The following is a 20,509-nucleotide window of genomic DNA, read 5'->3' as shown; positions in this document are numbered from 1 at the left end:
ATAGTAGTATACTCGTAACAATTAGGATGACACTATGACGGTATAAAGAATGAAAAAAAAACCACGGTTAGGTGGTAGGTATATAATAATAAATAATACAATTCTGGTCGGACGGACTGCCTGCCGTGTGCCGACACAGAGGTAGCCACAGCCGTGAACTACCGCACTGTACACTGGTTGATAAAGAGATAGTAGTATACTCGTAACAATTAGGATGACACTATGACGGTATAAAGAATGAAAAAAAAACCACGGTTAGGTGGTAGGTATATAATAATAAATAATACAATTCTGGTCGGACGGACTGCCTGCCGTGTGCCGACACAGAGGTAGCCACAGCCGTGAACTACCGCACTGTACACTGGTTGATAAAGAGATAGTAGTATACTCGTAACAATTAGGATGACACTATGACGGTATAAAGAATGAAAAAAAAACCACGGTTAGGTGGTAGGTATATAATAATAAATAATACAATTCTGGTCGGACGGACTGCCTGCCGTGTGCCGACACAGAGGTAGCCACAGCCGTGAACTACCGCACTGTACACTGGTTGATAAAGAGATAGTAGTATACTCGTAACAATTAGGATGACACTATGACGGTATAAAGAATGAAAAAAAAACCACGGTTAGGTGGTAGGTATATAATAATAAATAATACAATTCTGGTCGGACGGACTGCCTGCCGTGTGCCGACACAGAGGTAGCCACAGCCGTGAACTACCGCACTGTACACTGGTTGATAAAGAGATAGTAGTATACTCGTAACAATTAGGATGACACTATGACGGTATAAAGAATGAAAAAAAAACCACGGTTAGGTGGTAGGTATATAATAATAAATAATACAATTCTGGTCGGACGGACTGCCTGCCGTGTGCCGACACAGAGGTAGCCACAGCCGTGAACTACCGCACTGTACTGTGTCTGCTGCTAATATAGACTGGTTGATATTTAAAGAGATATTAGTAGTATACAACAATACTATACTGGTGGTCAGGCACTGGTCACCACTCCTGCAGCAAAAGTGTGCACTGTTAATTAATATAATTGTACTCCTGGCTCCTGCTAACAACCTGCAGTGCTCCCCAGTCTCCCCCACAATTAATTATAAGCTTTTAATTTATACATTGATGACTGTGCAGCACACTGGGCTGAGCTGAGTGCACACAGACTGAGTCACACTGTGTGACTGACTGTGCTGTGTATCGTTTTTTTTTTCAGGCAGAGAACGGATATAGCAGAGAGAAGTGAACGGATATATTATATTAAATAAAAGTTAACTAGCAACTGCACTGGTCACTGACTGTGGTAAACTAACTCTGTCTGCGACTCTGCACAATCTCTCTCTATCTAATCTATCTCTATTCTAATGGAGAGGACGCCAGACACGTCCTCTCCCTATCAATCTCAATGCACGAGTGAAAATGGCGGCGACGCGCGGCTCCTTATATAGAATCCGAGTCTCGCGATAGAATCCGAGCCTCGCGAGAATCCGACAGCGTCATGATGACGTTCGGGCGCGCTCGGGTTAACCGAGCAAGGCGGGAAGATCCGAGTCGCTCGGACCCGTGAAAAAAAACATGAAGTTCGGGCGGGTTCGGATTCCGAGGAACCGAACCCGCTCATCTCTACTTTTAAGTGGCCCGGCATATGGCTCCCAGAAGGAAGCAGAAACAGAGTTGTGCTGCTGCACTGGTTATTGGGAAGAGGACCTGCGGGTGCATCACGCAAGCTCCATCTTTGCACTTAGGGGGTAATTCTGAGTTGATCGCAGCAGCAAGTTTGTTAGCAATTGGGCAAAACCATGTGCACTGCAGGGGGGGGGGGGGGGGGGGCAGATATAACATGTGCAGAGAGAGTTAGATTTGGGTGGGTTATTTTGTTTCTGTGCAGGGTAAATACTGGCTGCTTTATTTTTGCACTGCAATCTAGATTCCAGTTTGAACACACCCCACCCAAATCTAACTCTCTCTGCACATGTTATATCTGTCCCCCCTGCAGTGCACATGGTTTTGCCCAATTGCTAACAAAATTGCTGCTGCGATCAACTCGGAATGACCACCAATGTGGGGAGGTCAGTACATTTCTGCAAAAGCTACATGAGGAAAGAGTGCTGTCCCACTTCTCTGCTCGTGCTCCGGTGGCAGGGGTAAATGGGTGGGAAATTATGATGGGCATATATGTATTATAAGAGACACGCTGATGAGTCTGATGGCATATAAGTGGCATCTGGAGGGTTCTGATGGCATATGTGTCATTGGAAAATTGAGATGGCATATAAGGTGCATGCAGAGAATTACAATTGCATTTAAAGGTCATGTATGTATGTATGTATGTATGTATGTATGTATGTATGTAAGTATGTATGTATGTATGTACAATAGTATTAAAAAGCTAATTTGAAAGGGTCTGATGACATACAGGTGAAACTCAGAAAATCAGAATATCATGCAAAAGTTAATTTATTTCAGTAATTCAACTTAAAAGGTTATACTAATATATTATATAGACTCATTACATGCAAAGTGAGACATTTCAAGCCTTTATTTGCTATAATTTTAATGACTGTGGCTTAGTTTAAGAAAACCCCAAATCCAAAATCTCAGAAAATTATAATATTACATAAAATCAATAAAAAAAAGGATTTTAAATAGAGAAATGTCGGGCCTCTGAAGTATAATCATGCATATGTACTCAGTACTTGGTTTGGGCCCCTTTTGCATGAATTACTGCCACAAAGCGGCGTGGCATGGTTTCTATCAGCCTGTGGCACTGCTGAGGTGTTATGGAAGACCAGGATGCTTCTAATGTGGCCTTCAGCTCTTCTGCATTGTTTGGTCTCATGTCTCTCATCTTTCTCTTGGCAATGCCCCATAGATTCTCTTTTTTCTTTAGCCCATGTAAGACGCTTCTGACGTTGTTTGTTGTTCAGGAGCAGCTTGATAAGAGGAATACGACTTTTGAAGCCCATGCCCAGGATCCGTCTGTGTGTGGTGGCTCTTGATGCACTAACTCCAGCCTCAGTCCACTCCTTGTGAAACTCCCCCACACTTTTGAATGGCCTTTATCTTACAAGAAAAAAATAGGATTTTAATACCTACCGGTAAATCCTTTTCTCTTAGTCCGTAGAGGAAGCTGGGGACTCCAAAAGGACCATGGGGTATAGACGGGATCAGCAGGAGACATGGGCACACTATAAGACTTTGAATGGGTGTGAACTGGCTCTTCCCTCTATGCCCATCCTCCAGAATTCAGTTAGAAAACTGTGCCCAGGGAGACAGACATTTCGAGGAAAGAATTCATTGTTTAAACACGGTGAGTGTCATACCAGCTCACACCTCGAACATGCCGCAGAACGTGGCATTCAATAGGACACCAGCTGACGGCATGGAAAAAACATACAGCAATATGCTGACCGAAAATGTAACACAACCTGTGTGTAAACACGACCAATAATCACATACCGCATGCCATGGCATGAATAACAGCAGCAACAGACCTGACTGAAAAGAAACACCACATGAGTGTAACGACAACCAAGAGCTGCAGATACAGTACGCACTGGGACGGGCGCCCAGCATCCTCTACGGACTAATAGAAAAGGATTTACCGGTAGGTATTAAAATCCTATTTTCTCATACGTCCTAGAGGATGCTGGGGACCCCAAAAGGACCATGGGGTCTATACCAAAGCTCCAGACGGGCGGGAGAGTGCAGACGACTCTGCAGCACCGATTGAGCAACATGAGGTCCTCATCCACCAGGGTATCAAACTTGTAGAACTTAGCAAAAGTGTTTGAACCCAACCAAGTAGCTGCTCGGCAAAGTTGAACCGCCGAGACTCCTCGGGCATCTGCCCCAAGAAGAGCCCACCTTCCTGGTAGAATGGGCCTTCACCGACTTCAGTACCGGCAATCCAGCCGTAGAATGAGCATGCCGAACCGTATCACAGACCCAGCGTGTAACAGTCTGCTTAGAAGCAGGGGCCCCACTATTGCTGGGAGCATACAGGATAAACAGAGGGTCTGTTTCCCCAATCTGAGCCGTTCTGGCGACATAAATATTCAAAGCTCTGACTATATCGAGAGACTTCGAATAGGCTGGTTCCTGTGAAACGCCGAAACCACTTTTGGCAGAAATTGTTGCCAAGTTCTCATTTCCGCTCTATCCACATGGAAGATCAAATAGGGGCTCTTGTGAGACAAAGCCGCCAATTCCGACACCCGCCTTGCGGACGCCAAGGCCAATAGCATGACCACTTTCCAAGTGAGAAATTTTTACCCAACCTTTCGTAAAGGTTCCAACCAGTGTGACATAAGAAACTGCAACACCATGTTAAGGTCCCATGGTGCCACTGGGGGCACAAATGGAGGTTGGATGTGCAGCACTCCTTTCACGAAAGTCTGAACTTCCGGAAAGGTGGCCAATTCTTTTTTAAAGAAAATTGATAAGGCCGAAATCTGCACTTTAATGGAGCCTAACTTTAGGCCTGCATCCACACCTGTTTGCAAAAAATGGAGAAAACGACCCAGCTGAAATTCCTCCGTAGGAGCCTTCTTGGATTAACACCAAGACACATACTTCCTCCAAATACGGTGGTAAAGCTTCGCCGTTACTTCTTTCCTAGCCTGAAACAATGTGGGAATGACTTCACCAGCAATACCCTTTCGGCTAGGATATGGCGTTCAACCGCCAAGCCGTCAAACGCAGCCCCGGTAAGTCTTGATACACGTCCGGTCCTTGCTGTAACAGGTCCTCTCGTAGAGGAAGAGGCCAGGGATCTTCTATGAGTAAGTCTTGAAGATCTGGATACCAAGCCCTCTGAGGATCGCCTGAACCTTTGTCTTTCTTATGTTCATCACTGTCACACGCCAGAGGCGGCGTTCACCGCGCTTACCCCTGCGTGCTTGCTGGTCGGTATTGTGGCCTCCGCCTTCGGTGGTCCACGGGCTCCGGCGTCTGGCTGGCGCGGCTCCCGGCGGTGCCCCGGGGCATGGGCGCCGCCATGACACCCGGCATCACGTGGGCGGGGAACAGGTGACGTCATCAGACTGTTCCGCCAATCCTGCGGAGATGGGAGATTCAAAGTCAGATGCCGGGCGGAGCCTCGGCGCCTGAGTATCGTCTTTTCCCCTGAAGTGGATGCCAGTGCTCTTGTTCCCGGCGAATCTCTCTGCAGTAATACCCCAGTGTCTTCGGCATTTCCAGGTGTCAGTTGCTGCACAGCTTCCAGCGTTCTCAGCTGCTGCTGGGTTCCTCTGCGCTCCAGTCACCAGTGCTTCTTGGAGTCAGCGTGGGCTGCAGGTTAAACACCGCTCTCAAGTTTTGCAAGTTACCAGTGTCTTTAAACACCGCTCCCAAGTTATACAAATCCTCAGTGTCTTTTAACCATCGCTCTCAAGTTATACAAATCCTCATTGTCTTTAACCATCGCTCTCAAGTTCTACAAATCGTCAGTGTCTTTAATCACCGCTCTCAAGTTATACAAATCATCAGTGTCTTTAACCACCGCTCTCAAGTTCTACAAATCATCAGTGTCTTTAAACCACCGCTCTCAAGTTCTTCAAATCATCAGTGTCTTTAACCACCGCTCTCAAGTTCTTCAAATCATCAGTGTCTTTAACTACCGCTCTCAAGTTCTTCAAATCATCAGTGTCTTTAACCACCGCTCTCAAGTTCTTCAAATTATCAGTGTCTTTAAAACCATCACTCACAAGTTCTTCAGTCACCAGTATCTTTTACCATCACTCACAAGTACTTCCTGGACATTTCTCCATACGTTCCTTCTCTGTTATGTGACATTGAGTTGTCCTCTTCCTGCAATAAAGTTCTTCAATAATTTCATCAAACCTTACTGTCAGAGTCCTGTATGAGGAAGACCTATATCAGGCCATTCCTGTTCCGACCCTACTGTGGTTCCTCTTCCCTACCATCGGAAGAACCCCCGAGTTCACAATACCCCCAACCTAGGTCAGTGACAATCACCTTCGGAAAGAGTGAAAGTGGAGGGAACACATAGACCGACTGAAACACCCAAGGTGTCATGAGGGCGCCCACTGCTATAGCTTGAGTGTCCCTTGACCTGGAACAATATCCCTGAAGTTTCTTGTTGAAGCGAGACGCCATCATGCCTAATCGAGGAATTCCCCATAGACTTGTCACTTCTGTGAAAACTTCTTGATGAAGACCTCACTCTCCTGGATGGAGATCGTGTCTGCTGAGGAAGTCTATTTCTCCGTTGTCTTCACCCGGAACGACGACCTCTAATAGAGCATTTACATGCCTTTTCGCTCATCGGAAACTTTTGCGGCTTCTACCATTTCCGCTTTGCTCCTCGTTCCGCCCTAGCGGCTTACTTACGCCACTGCTGTTTAGTCGTCCGACAGAATTATGACGGGCAGAACACGAAGAAGATGTTCCATTGTAAATAGCTCTTAATTCAAGAAAGCTTATTGTAGACAAGCTTCCCGGCTTAACCTTTCCCCCTGGAAAGATTGCTCCCCAGCCTCGGAGACTTGTATCCATGGACACTAGGATCTAATCCTGGATCCCGGACCTTCGTCCCTCTAGGAGGTGAGAACTGTGAAGCCACCACAGGAGATATATCCTGGTCCTGGAAAATAGGATTATTTTCCGGTGCATGTGCAGGTAAGACCCGGACCACATGTCCAACTGGTCCCGCAAAAACAACTCTGGCATTTGACCTGCTCACCGAATGGCCTCGTAGGCTGCAACCATCTTCTGCATCAACGGAACGTATCGACGGGTTTACACTGTTGCAAATCTGATCCGACTCTGGATCATCAGATCTCTTTCCACAGGAAAAAACAAACTCTTAACAGATCAGTATCTAATCTTATTCCCAACTCCGACCTCTGCGTCGTTGGGATCAACAGCGATTCTTTGTGTTGAAGAACTGTCAGAGAGAAACAACGAATTGTAGCACTTGTTTCTTGACCTCGCCGTAGTCAGGAGAGCATCCCAGTACAGAATAATAATGGCTCTTACTATAGAAGGAAAACCATCATACTGCCATCACTCTGGTGAAATGGCAATGACAATCCTGAATAGCAAAACCAGGTAAGCTTAATGCGAATGACACCGCATTTAAAGCCTCTTTCTTCTTTTACAGGTTGGAGATCCCTGCCCCGAGAGATTCCATCTTGTAGTTCAATTTCTTGAGTAGAAATCTTTTTTTGGCATTGTTCTGACCAAGCTGTCCGGGCTCAGAAGCACAAAAAAGCTTGAATAACGTTTTTTTTTGTTTGTTTTTTGTGACACAGGGACAGCAGAACAATGTCCTGATCCTGACCCAACTCTTGTATGGTGTCGCATACTACCTCTCCAGGGGAGAATCGGTAAGATCTATTTGAAAACTCGGTGAGGGAAACATTTGGAAAACTCGAGTATGTCCCCCTTTTGGACTCACTGTGTCAAGTCCATTCCAGGACTGACTGAAGAGTATTAGACGAGTTCCCACCGGTGTGGGCTCCAGCAAGATAGACCCAGCGACCCGCGGTGGATGTGGTAGAAACAGAGGACGATATCAGGTTCTGCGAAGTTGAAAAGCCTGCAGACCTCTTACCTTTTCACCTCTCTCTATCTACAAAGAAGGGGAATAAAAACGGTATCCAACTGGTCAAAATGACTGCATCCCACAAAAAAATGCGTCACCAACCGTTGTGATGGAACATAGCACAAGAAGGTAGACTTACCAGTGGTATCTGCCAAGATCAACTTAACCAAGTCATCCACAAACCAGATTATCCCTTCATAGGGAAGATACTCCAGTATTTCTTGGAGTCAGTGCATACCTATTGTAGTCGCATGGCAGCAAGCTGCAATGTTCTAGATAAGATCCAAGGAATATCCCATTTCTCCCCAGGGTAAATATATCGGATAACAAGGTAACCGACTATTTCTGAATACGAGCACTCCCCCATGCGTATGTAATGCAAATATCATCAAAGCATATAATTAAAATATCACTTAGCTTCCTGTATACGATCCTTTGTGACAGGGCCCCGTGAAGACCAGAGGGGTTGACAGTCACTTTATTCTATCCACGGCGGGAGTAGAATAAACACTCGGACTCCTCGTGAGGATTCGAGACCATCTTGTCACGGCTGACCTAGAGCTTCATTAACAGAGCGACAAGCACATGAGAAGGAATAACTTTACTTCAGCATTCATAATAAATTGTAATATAATGTACACATTTAAATACACATATATACACATATATCTATCTATATATATATATATATATATATATATAATCTGTCAGGAACATCAGGGTCCCTAGTGACATTAATGTGTTCTGAATGTGTATGAACATGTACTGAATGCCAATGTTGTGGATCTAATCAGGAAACATTATGGGCGACATAGAACATAGTATTCGTGTCGACAACAGGGAGTAGTAACTGGGCAAAATAAAATTTTTGTGACCCCGAGGGGTCTGAGGGAAACATGTACCTAATTTCACTAGGACGCCCCCACAAATACTATCACGTCTGTGCTCGAGCTACAGCTCACTGCAAACGTACCATACATATATATACATACAGGTATAGGTTTTTTACATTATTTTACACCCAGTCATAATAGTTGGTGCCGACAGGGTCACCCACTTACGTCTGTGTCTCCCAAACAGTGTTTACTTTGGAAAAGCTTACAACCACTGACATGCTGACACTTAATCTCATGAATCAAGTACCATCTGGAGTCAGCAATGCCGACAGAGGGATTCCCATATCTGTTTTTGGTAGAGCACTCACACATGTCGACGCACGTGTACTAAACACCCACCAACATTGCTAAAATGGCCAGATTTCTGACAGGGAAAACACAGAAACTTTAACCAACTAATATTACACACGCTCATTATATATACATATATATAGTGCTTCATGCTTGAACCCATATTGCACTAAATAACTGTCCCCCCCCCCCCCTCATTACACACTGTTAGCTGTTTAACAGTGTTTTGGCGGGCCCAGCATCTCTGTGAGGAGAAAATGGCGCTGTATAGAGTTGTGAGGGCTAAGCCATGCCCCCTTCTCGGCGCGCTTCAGTCCCGTTATTTTTGCATATTTTTATACTGGCGGGGGTCAGTATACAGTGCCTATGCACTGTATATCACTTTTCCAGGTCATATCTAAGAGGTATATTGCTGCCCAGGGCGCCCCCCCGCGCCCTTGTAGTGCTGCTTGAGTGTGGGAGCAATGGCGCGCAGCGCGACCGCTGCGCGGTACCTCAGAGATCCTGAAGTCTTCTGCCGTCACTGAAGTCTTCTGTTTTTCTAATACTCACCCGGCTTCTTTCTTCTGGCTTTGTGAGGGGGGTGACGGTGCGGCTCCGGGAACGAGCAGCTAGGCGAACCAAGTGATCAGACCCTCTGGAGCTAATGGTGTCCAGTAGCCTAAGAAGCAGAGCCCCTGAACTCAGAAGAAGTAGGTCTGTTTCTCTCCCCTCACTCCCACGATGCAGGGAGCCTGTAGCCGACAGGTCTCCCTGAAAATAATAAACCTAACATAAAGTCTTTTCAGAGAAACTCAGGAGAGCTCCCCTAGTGTGTGTCCAGTCTCTTTGGACACAGAGTCTAACTGAAGTCTGGAGGAGGGGCATAAAGGGAGGAGCCAGTTCACACCCATTCAAAGTCTTATAGTGTGCCCATGTCTCCTGCGGATCCCGTCTATACCCCATGGTCCTTTTGGAGTCCCCAGCATCCTCTAGGACGTATGAGAAAAAGAACTGGTCTGTTGCTCAGTGGTCCAAAGTCCTCTTTTCTGATGAGAGCTAATTGTGCATCTCATTTGGAAACTAAGGTCCCAGAGTATGGAGGAAGAATGGAGAGGCACACAATCCAAGATGCTTGTAGTCCAGTGTGAAGTTTCTACAGTCTGTGTTGGTTTGCGGAGCCATGTCATCTGCTGGTGTTGGTCCAGAGTCAATGCAGCCGTCTACCAGGACATTTTAGGGCACTTCATACTTCCTTCAGCAGACAAGCTTTATGGAGATGCTGACTTCATTTTCCAGCAGGACTTGGCACCTGCCCACACTGCCAAAAGTACGAAAACCCGGTTCAATGACCGTGGGATTACTGTGCTGGATTGGCCAGTAAACTTGCCTGACCTGAACCCCATAGAGAATCTATGGGGCATTGCCAAGAGAAAGATGAGAGACATGAGACCCAACAATGCAGAAGAGCTGAAGGTTGCTATTGAAGCATCCTGGTCTTCCATAACACCTCAGCAGTGCCACAGGCTGATAGAATCCATGCCACGCCGCATTGAGGCAGTAATTCATGCAAAAGGGGCCCAAACCAAGTATTGAGTACATATGCATGCTTATACTTTTCAGAGGGCCGACATTTCTGTATTTAAAATTCTTTTTTTATTGATTTTATGTAATATTCTAATTTTCTGAGATTTTGGATTTGGGGTTTCATCAAAATTATAACAAAGGCTTGAAATATCTCACTTTGCATGTAATGAGTCTATATAATATATTAGTTTCTCCTTTTAAGTTGAATTACTGAAATAAATGAACTTTTGCACGATATTCCCATTTTCTGAGTTTCACCTGTAAAAGGGGCATGCAGAGGAGTCTGATGGCATTTAAGGATCATGTGGAAGAGTCTCATACAAATTCACTGCACAAACCCAGACTCCCTTCTCCTCCTCCTGGTCCACCTTCCTCCACTTCTTAGCCCTTCTGTGTCTCCCTCCTGGCTCCGCCTCCCCATCTTCATTCCCACCTACTTCAATTATTTATGGTAGAGGAGTTACAGGTGGCCTAGATTTTCGGAAATGCTAGACACATTGGGCCTAATTCAGACCGAATCGCTAGCAAGCGATTTTTGCAATGCTGCGATCAGATAGTTGCCGCCTACAGGGGGAGTGTATTTCAGCTGTGCAAGTATGCGAACGCATGTGTAGCAGTGCAGTACAAACAGATCTTGTGCAGTCTCTGGGCAGCCCAGGACTTACTCAGCTGCTGCGATCACATCAGCCTGTCCGGGACCGGAATTGACGTCAGAAACCCTCCCTGCAAATGCTTGGACACGCCTGCGTTTTTCCAGTCACTCCCTGTAAACGGTCAATTGACACCTACAAACGCCTTCTTCCTGTCAATCTCCTTGCGATCGCCCGTGCGAACGGATCCGTCGCACAAACCCATCGCGAGCGGCGATCCGCTTTGTACCCGTGCGACGCGACTCCGCATTGTGGTGCATACGCATGCGCAGTTTGGGCCTGATCACCACTGTGCGATAATGCACAGCAACGATCAGGTCTGAATTACCCCCATTACCAGGGACATGAAGTGTCCCATCTTTGTTCGATTATCTCAGGAACACTATTGAGAGGTATGCATATATATGTGTAAATACTGTACCACTCATTTTATTCACAAGTCAACTTGTATTTCAGGTTTAATGGCCAGAAATGCTAGCGTGGTATTTAGATATATTATGACATTTTGAACATTAAACAGCTGTCCCACAATTCATTATTTGAGAAGATGCAGGAGTGTTTACTCTTAATCAATACATAGGTTTACAATTACATGTGTTAAAATTGTTAAGGTAGGGTAAAAATTATTTTGTAACCGAGCCTCTGAATACATTGTGCTCTATTAAAAGATTATTTCTATACAGTCCCCAAAAAAAAAGAAACTAAACTTTTATTATCGGAACACTGTACAAGAACTCACCATCAAATCACAATGTACTTTGTTAGTGTGTCAGTATATATGTTGATAGCGGTTCCGGTATGAATGGTCGACCATGTTATGGTCGACAGTCATTAGGTCGACCACTATTGGTCGACACTGACATGGTCGACATGGACAATTGGTCGACACATGAAAATGGTCGACACATGAAAAGGTCGACATGAGTTTTTAACTTTTTTTGTGTCGTTTTTTGCGTAAAAAGTGACTGGGAACCCCAATTAGTGCACCGCGTCCCCTCGCATGGCTCGCTTCGCTCGCCATGCTTCGGGCATGGTGCCTTCGCTCCGCTACCGCTTCGCTCGGCACAGATTACCGTTCCAATCGTAGTCCACGTGGATCGTAAAGTATGGAAAAGTTCCCCAAAAGAAAATTTAAAAAAAAAACTCATGTCGACCTTTTCATGTGTCGACCTTTCATGTGTCGACAATTTTCATGTGTCGACCATGTGTCCATGTCGACCTATAGTGGTCGACCTAATGACTGTCGACCATAACATGGTCGACCATCTGAACGGATACCGTTGATAGCATTATTTCAGAACAGCTACAGGTGGGCAGATTTAGAGCATCACATTATTTAATTACACAAAGCACCAAAAAGGAGATTTTAAATAAATACAAACTTATGTGCAGTTTTCCCCAATGAGTAACAAAATAAGCACATTTAAGGTGGCCCTGAGGGCTGAGGGGTTGGGTACGAAATGTTGACGGTCATAATGTCGACGTGACCAAAATGCTGACAATGACCATGTCGGCAGTGATAAAATGTTGACATGTTACAATGTGAACATTTCACCCTGGTGGCCCATCAGTGAATCACCCTCTCCTGGCGGCTGCAGTGGTTCCAGCGTTATCTTCCATGTCCTGCTATTCGCGTGATCATTACTTCCTGGTCAGACCTCCAATCCTACGGTGCGCTGGTAAGTATTTGTACGCTATCATTAACCCTAATCCCCACCCCTAACCCACATTGTTATTGTTGTCATTTTGACTACATCCCGACCCTGCGATATAAGATAGGTACCCACTTGCACAATCATACTTTCGATGCAATTTTATCGTAAGTCCCGATCTAAGTGCCAGTTTGTGCATACACCTTTACAATATACTGTAACTTGCAATCCACAATACTCCTCTGTCTAAAATATCTGCTGAAACGATCCAGTGGCAGTGCTGCTGCTGCTGCTGGAGGAGCATGGGCAGAAGCATCGGACAGAATGGTCAAGTATTGCCGGAGACCTGTCCTGCAACATTTTAATGCTAAATTGAGACAACAGAAGATATGGCTGCAATAAGAGGTGATGGGAAATCTGATCACTACATAATGATAAAGCAGCCCCAGATTGTGATAGGATTGTCATATAATGAGAAATACAGATTTTGCTTTAGACATGCCAAGCAGCCCCTCTTGGCACACAGGTCGCATGAGAATCTTCTAGTGTTGGGGGTCTATTTTGCCTAAAATGTGTCTTAGTCGCAACGCAATGCGACTAGGACGCATGAGGAGTATGTCTTGTTTCTGTTATGTAGTCATTATGTATATGGTTAGTCACAATGCAGACAATACATATTACTGTTAGGTTAAGGGTTAGGGCTATAACAATGTAAAAGCGCTATGCACACTATTGACATACACAAAGGGGTATATTTACTGTACTGTACTGTATGACAGGCAGCACCCGGCAGTGTTACAATGTAGCACCTATGCGCTCCATTGTAACCAATGGTGGGAACTTTGTGGTCAGCGGTTGACCGAAAGTAACCTCACCGCTGACCACAAAGTTCCCACCATTGGTTACAATGGAGCGCATAGGCGCTACATTGTAACATTGCCGTTTGCTGCCTGTCATACACTACAGGAGCACACAGCCAATCAGGAGGGTGCCACAACGTGGCGCTCCCTGATTGGCTGATGGAACCCTCTTAGACAGGGGTGTCAAACTCAAATTCATCGGGGGCCGCATCAGCAGTTTGGTCCCCATCAAAGGGCCGGTTGTATCTGTAGGTCTATCCAAAATTTACCGCTCCACCTGCCTTATATGTGCCCAGCCATCTGCCCCCTTTTAAAGTGCCCAGCCATGTGCCCCTTTTATAGTGCCCAGCCATGTGCCCCCTTTTATAGTGCACAGGTCCCCATTTTACACATTGCGGCAGGCACAGGTCCCCATTTTACACATTGCGGCAGGCACAGGTCCCCATTTTACACATAGCGGCAGGTACAGGTCCCCATTTTACACATTGTGGCAGGCACAGGTCCCCATTTTACACATTGTGGCAGGCACAGGTCCCCATTTTACACATAGCGGCAGGTACAGGTCCCCATTTTACACATAGCGGCAGGTACAGGTCCCCATTTTACACATTGTGGCAGGCACAGGTCCCCATTTTACACATTGTGGCAGGCACAGGTCCCCATTTTACACATAGCGGCAGGTACAGGTCCCCATTTTACACATTGTGGCAGGCACAGGTCCCCATTTTACACATTGTGGCAGGCACAGGTCCCCATTTTACACATAGCGGCAGGTACAGGTCCCCATTTTACACATTGTGGCAGGCACAGGTCCCCATTTTACACATTGTGGCAGGCACAGGTCCCCATTTTACACATAGCGGCAGGTACAGGTCCCCATTTTACACATTGTGGCAGGCACAGGTCCCCATTTTACACATTGTGGCAAGCACAGGTCCCCATTTTACACATTGTGGCAGGCACAGGTCCCCATTTTACACATTGCGGCAGGTGGTGGAAGGAGGGAGAGAGAGAGAAAGAGAGGAAGGGAGAGGGGCTGACTTACATTTGAAGCGGTTCTCGCCGCTCTTCAGCCGCCTCTCCCTCCTCGTCTGCGCGGCTCCCTTCTCCCTCCTCCGACGGGGTTTCGTTGAATGACGCGTTTGCGCCGTGACGTCACGACGCAATCGCGTCATTCCGCGAAACCCCGCCCCCCCCGAGCTGGGCACTCGGGAGAAGGGGGTTTCATGGCGGCGGCACCGCGGGCCATCAGACGAGGTCTGGCGGGCCGGATTTGGCCCGCGGGCCTTGTCTTTGACACCCCTGCTCTTAGACATAAGTCAGAGGGGGTACCTGGCATTCGGGGAAAGGGGTCCCATATGAAAACATGGGGCCCCTTTCAGTGCGAGGTCGGGTGTCCGTTTTGTTATTTTGCAAAGTACCTGGATTACAAATGGATTAAAAGAGGAGCCATCTACACTGGATTTTTTGAGTATAATTTTTTCAACAGGTACCCCATGGATTCTACATGGAGAAGTGGACAGACCCTCGTGTGAACATAGGTAAGTATGTGTATATGGAGGTGTGGATGTATGTATTAAAGTTTTACTTTCAAGGTGTGTGTCTTCTGTTTTTATTGGGGTATTTTTTTAGTAGTAGTACTACTACAGGTACCAGCGGGCCTGGTTTTCCACCACATGCTGGTACTTGTGGTTCTCCAAGTACCAGCTTGCGGGGGAGGCTTGCTGGGACTTGTAGTACTGCTACTAAAAACAATATTAATTTTTTTACAAAAAGGCTATCAGCCTCCCATCCGCAGCCCTTGGATGGGGGGGGACAGCCTCGGGCTTCACCCCTGGCCCTTGGGTGGCTGGAGAGGGGGACCCCTTGATTGAAGGGGTCCCCACTCCTCCAGGGTACCCCGGCCAGGGGTGACTAGTTGGTTATGTAATGCCAGGGCCGCAGGGACCTAGATAAAAGTGTCCCCCGGCTGTGGCATTATGTATCTGGCTAGTGGAGCCCGGTGCTGGTTTCAGAAATACGGGGGACCCCTACGCTTTTTGTCCCCCCTATTTTTGGAACCAGGACCAGGCGCAGAGCCCGGTGCTGGTTGTTTAAATATGGGGAACCCCTGACATTTTCCCCCCCATATTTTTACTACCAGGACCGGCTCAAAGAGCCCGAGGCTGGTTTGGCTTAGGAGGGGGGACCCCACGCAATTTTTATTTTATTTTAACACTGATTTCAATTTTTCAAAAGGTGCACAATGAAGCCCAGTACGGATCTCTCAGATCCGGCCGAGATTCATTGTATTAAAGTCGTCAGTGTTTTACAAGTCACTCACGTAAAACACTGCCAAAAAAAACGAATGACATCGACATCGGTAAATCCGAAAATGCAGAATACGACAGCTTAGTAAATTAGTCGTAATAAATTCAAAAAGTTGCAACTTTACACTTTCGATGTCATTTGTGATTGAACTTTGACCTCAGACGGGAAAATACGAATTTTAGTAAATATACCCCAATGTCGATATTATGATAATTTTGACATTCTGGTGTTAATATTACTTACCACACCCCTTAGTGCCATCCTAGTGAAAGCATGTATACTGACTGAAGTGTTGCTTAAGTTGGGTACACTCCCCAATGGTGCGATGCAGTGTAACATCGCACCGCCAGACACACTACACAATCCGCAGTACGATGGTGCAATGTCTCGTTACATGCTGCATGTAACAACAACGATTTGGCCGTGGAATCTTCTCATTATATGCGCAGCACATCAAATGGATTTGGACACACACACTGGCCCTCATTCAGTAGTGATCGCTTGTGCAGTTTAATTGGAAAACTGCGCAGGCACAGGAGCCGTTCTGTGATTGACAGGAAGAGACCGTTTGTGGGTGGCAACTGAGCGTTTACAGCGAGTGTCCGGAAAAACGCAGGTGTGCCCAAGCGTTTTCAGGGAGTGTGTCTGACGTCAGCTCCGGCCCCGATCACCCTGTTCTCATCGCACTGGAGGAGTAAGTCCTGGGTTGTGCACAGCCTGCACACAGTGGATTTTTGCAGGTCGGCATACACATGCGATCGCACACTTGCACAGCAAATTTACACTCTCCCTGGAGGCGGCGACTATCTGATCGCAGGACAGCAAAATTAGCAGCCCAGCAATCAGATCTGAATTACCCCCTTTGACTCTCCACTTTATCTCTCTTCAAGCTTTAATAAATCACCCCCAGCCCTCAAGACACCCTAAAGCTGGCCAAACAACAAACCAACTTTCTTACAATCATCCAAATTGACCAATTTACCAACTTGTCTGTCCAACTGAAACAGCACTCAGCTTAGGGAAAGCCATCGACCATCAATGATTTGAAATCATCAATGGTCTATGACCAATTTTGAATACTTTTTACCATCGTTGAAGGAGAAACAGATGGTTTCTGGTCATCGATGGTAGAGAGCTACCAAACTATTATTATTATTTTTTTACGTTTTCAGGACACGTATTTTAAATCCCCCCCCCCCCCCCCCCGTCACCAGCAAAGCCCAGCCCCCAGGCTCTTATTGGCCTGCAGCTTATTCAACACTAATGCAGGGGTTACCATCGGTGGCTAAACCAATGATGGTTCCCTTACACATGAGGTTGTACTACTGTTTTGAGATAGTCCCCTTTCAGACCACCAGCTATGAACACGGGTTATTGGTGCATAACCCGTGTTCATGTGCGGTCTAAAAGGTGCCAGAAGAAAAATACCAGGTTCACGGTATGTGTACGGGCGGCACTTGGAGATCATGTGACAGCGGTGGCAGGGCGCCTGAGGCGGGTTGCACCCTGGGAGCTCCCGTGTCAGGCTCTCGGGTGCGAGCCGCCTCAGGCAGTGTGAAAGGGGTAATAGGGATGCCTTGGAGGATTCTGTATGGACAGCAAGTTGCCTCTTAGATTTTGTTACTGAAAAGCCCATCGATAGGGAGCAGTGAATGGCTTCACCTATGTAGAATATCTCCAGAAGACATGTATCATAATAAGGCAAAGGATGTAACCATAGGCTGCCTTCTGTTCTGTTACATTAGAGAGGGTGGGACGCGCATCGTTCATCGCTTAAGTCTCCACACTGAAAGATATGAACGAGTTCTCGTTCATTTATGAACGAGATCGTTCATATCTTTCAGAATATCGCCAGTGTGTAGGGCCTATAACAGTGCAGGCTTTAGTGTTACCCAGGCCTCAGCACAGATGGTGAAATCAAAATAACTGTGGACTAATTAAATCACCTGTGCTGAAGCCTGGATATCACTGAAATCTGGACTGTAAAAGCTATCCACTATCTGAACTACACACACAAAAAATTGGTGCTTTTTTTGGTAAGTTACCGATTTTCTGCCACATCACACTGCATTTGCATATGTCCGTCCACAAGGAGGATGACATACAGAGCCGGCCCTAGGCATAGGCAAACTAAGCAAATGCCTAGGGCATTTGGTGGGCCTAGGGGCACAAGCAGGTTCTGTTGATTAAAATGATATGCAGCATGCCTATATTCTGTGTGTGACTGCGACTGTATCTGCATACGAAATCCTACATTACAGTGGAAATCACTGTAACGTAGCATTTCGTTTGCAGATACAGTCACAGTCACAGTCGCACACAGAATATAGGCATGCCAAATATCATTTTAATCAGCAAAAGCTGCTTGTGCAATCTAGCCACATGGTATTGCATATTAGAATGCATTTTCATAAAAAAAAAAACCTGTGCACCAAATGTGCGCTTTTTTCCTATTTAAAATATACTGTAGGAGGTAGGAACACAAAAACAAGTACTACTATGGGTGATCGTGCTGGGAAAGTGGTGCTGGGTCTGAGGCGGAACTAGCGGCGGTGCTAGGGGGCACCAGCCAAAATCTTGCCTAGGGCATCATATTTGGTAGGGCCGGCTCTGATGACATATACCTCTTTCACAGCACCTGAGGTGGGTTGCACCCAGGAGCCTGGCACAGGAGCTCCCAGGGTGCAACCTGCCTAAGGCGCCTCGGGTTGGTGACGTCAGCGGTGACGGAACTTGGCAATTACATAATCTCCAAGCGCAGCCCGTACACACACAGTGAACAGGAAACGGGTCACATCGACCCGGCTCCCGTTCACAGCGCCCAGGTTAAACACGAGTTCAACCCTGCTCGCTACCAGGGTTGAAATACCGGGCACCATTCAGACTGCACATAAACACGGGTTCATGTGCCAATAACCCGTGTTCATAGCTAGTGGTCTGAAAGGGGTATTAGTGACAGGAAAACATGCTGTAGGAAATATGAGCAGATTATTGAGACTGCACACACACTGCTCGATATTGGGAGATTGTGGCTGAGATTTTTGGTTTGGGACGACAGATCACAAAATCAATTGCTTGTGTGTGTGGGCAGAATTATCGCTGAAACGATTGTTTGTACATACTATACGATAAATCAGGCCAATGTCGCAAGTATTGTCAAATCGGCCTAATAAATGTTATGCTGAGGGTGGGAATGCCTGCCCTACAGTATACTTTAGCATACCCTCCAACAATTTACACATAAAAATCGGTACAAATTCGAAAAGGGGGCGTGGTCACGGGTAAGGTTTACCAATACTTTCAATGGAGGTTTGGAGAGCCAAAAATCGGTACAGACCATAAAAAAAAAAAAAGGTACTGTACCTGCCAAAAAGGTAGAGTTGGAGGGTATGCTTTAGTACTCTCTGAACATGAAAACATGACCCAAAGTCATCTTGTTCCAACAGCCTTCAGTTCTCACATATATACCACCACGTACGGTAGCGATGAACTCTGCTACTTATTCTTACACAAGCAGAGTTCAAACTACAGTACAGCTCTTTGTGCAATGTTCAAACTGAAGCACAATAAGTACTTCTTATTTATTTATTTATTTATTTATTGGTTTTTGTTTCTATCAAGAATCTTGGCCAAGACCTTCACTTTGTAAATGTTTTTATTTAACAGTCAGCATTTTTTTTTATTTAGAAGTTATTAAAAGTTTCCATAACTGTTGCATGCTACCTGCACTGTCACTCAAATCACTTGCTGAAACTCCTTTTATAGGTTTTTTTTCCCGAGTAAATATATCCATAAAACAGAAGTGATAACATAGTCTGACATGACCATTTATCTTTCCCTTTGCTTTGCTAAGAAAATAAGTCCCTTAAAAGTAAGTAGCATGTTTAACAATTTGTAAAACCAGTTACTTTGTGATCCCATCTAACTTTAGCTGTAAACAACTACCTGCAATATATGCATAACAATCAACATGGGAGCCAGACGGATAGCATGATTTGCACGGACCCACAACAGAGGGAGGCTATAGATAGAGGTGGTCACCTTGCAGTGGCAGCAGGAGGAGGTAGTGGGACAGTAGTAGATCCCCTGGGGTGATCCTCGATGTGTAGAGTCTCCAGCACAGATCCCTGGAATCAGTACACTCCTCGGCTGCAGCAACCTCTGCACTCACAGACAGTACTCACTGCTGATCTCAGCTTCCGCTGTCACTCACAGATCTGCTACTGCTGACAACCACCTGCTCCAGGTCTGTCACTAGAACGACGGGTTTTCACTAGTAAAAAGGGCGGAGCGTGGCTGAGTTACCCTACACTAGGGAATGGGCCGGGCAAGTGTCAAATCTCTGCAAATACAACTCACGTCAGTCACATGGCTCAGCAGAGCCGGATTAAGACCATGGGGGGCCCGGGGCACTTAAGACAGTGGGGCCCCTAATAAAGAGATGGCAGATGAAAAAAAAGTAATATATCTATATATATCTATATATATATCTATATATATATCTATATATATATCTATATATATATATATATATATATATACACACACACTATATATATATATATATATATATTTATATATAGAGTCACAGATGGTGGCACTCGCAGGACTTATTTCCAAGAATAAACGACACAGCGGTCAGGAATATTCAATCAACGTTTCGTTAATTTAATAACGTCATCAGGATACAAATAAAGCATAAGA

At 45.8% G+C, this 20,509-nt stretch overlaps 1 protein-coding gene across 1 annotated transcript in view; it reads right to left on the bottom strand.

The window, feature by feature from the left end:
- Positions 1–20,078, bottom strand: part of SAR1B (secretion associated Ras related GTPase 1B) — a 347,786-nt gene extending 327,708 nt beyond the window's left edge. Inside the window, exon 1 of the mRNA XM_063928269.1 lies at positions 19,847–20,078. The gene's annotated coding sequence lies outside the window, so the exon portion shown is untranslated. The remainder of the gene's footprint in view (positions 1–19,846) is intronic.
- Positions 20,079–20,509: the final 431 nt, after the last annotated feature.

Source organism: Pseudophryne corroboree, chromosome 6 (assembly GCF_028390025.1).
Source record: "Pseudophryne corroboree isolate aPseCor3 chromosome 6, aPseCor3.hap2, whole genome shotgun sequence".
NCBI lineage: Eukaryota > Metazoa > Chordata > Amphibia > Anura > Myobatrachidae > Pseudophryne > Pseudophryne corroboree.
This window is presented reverse-complemented; position numbering and strand designations above follow the sequence as displayed.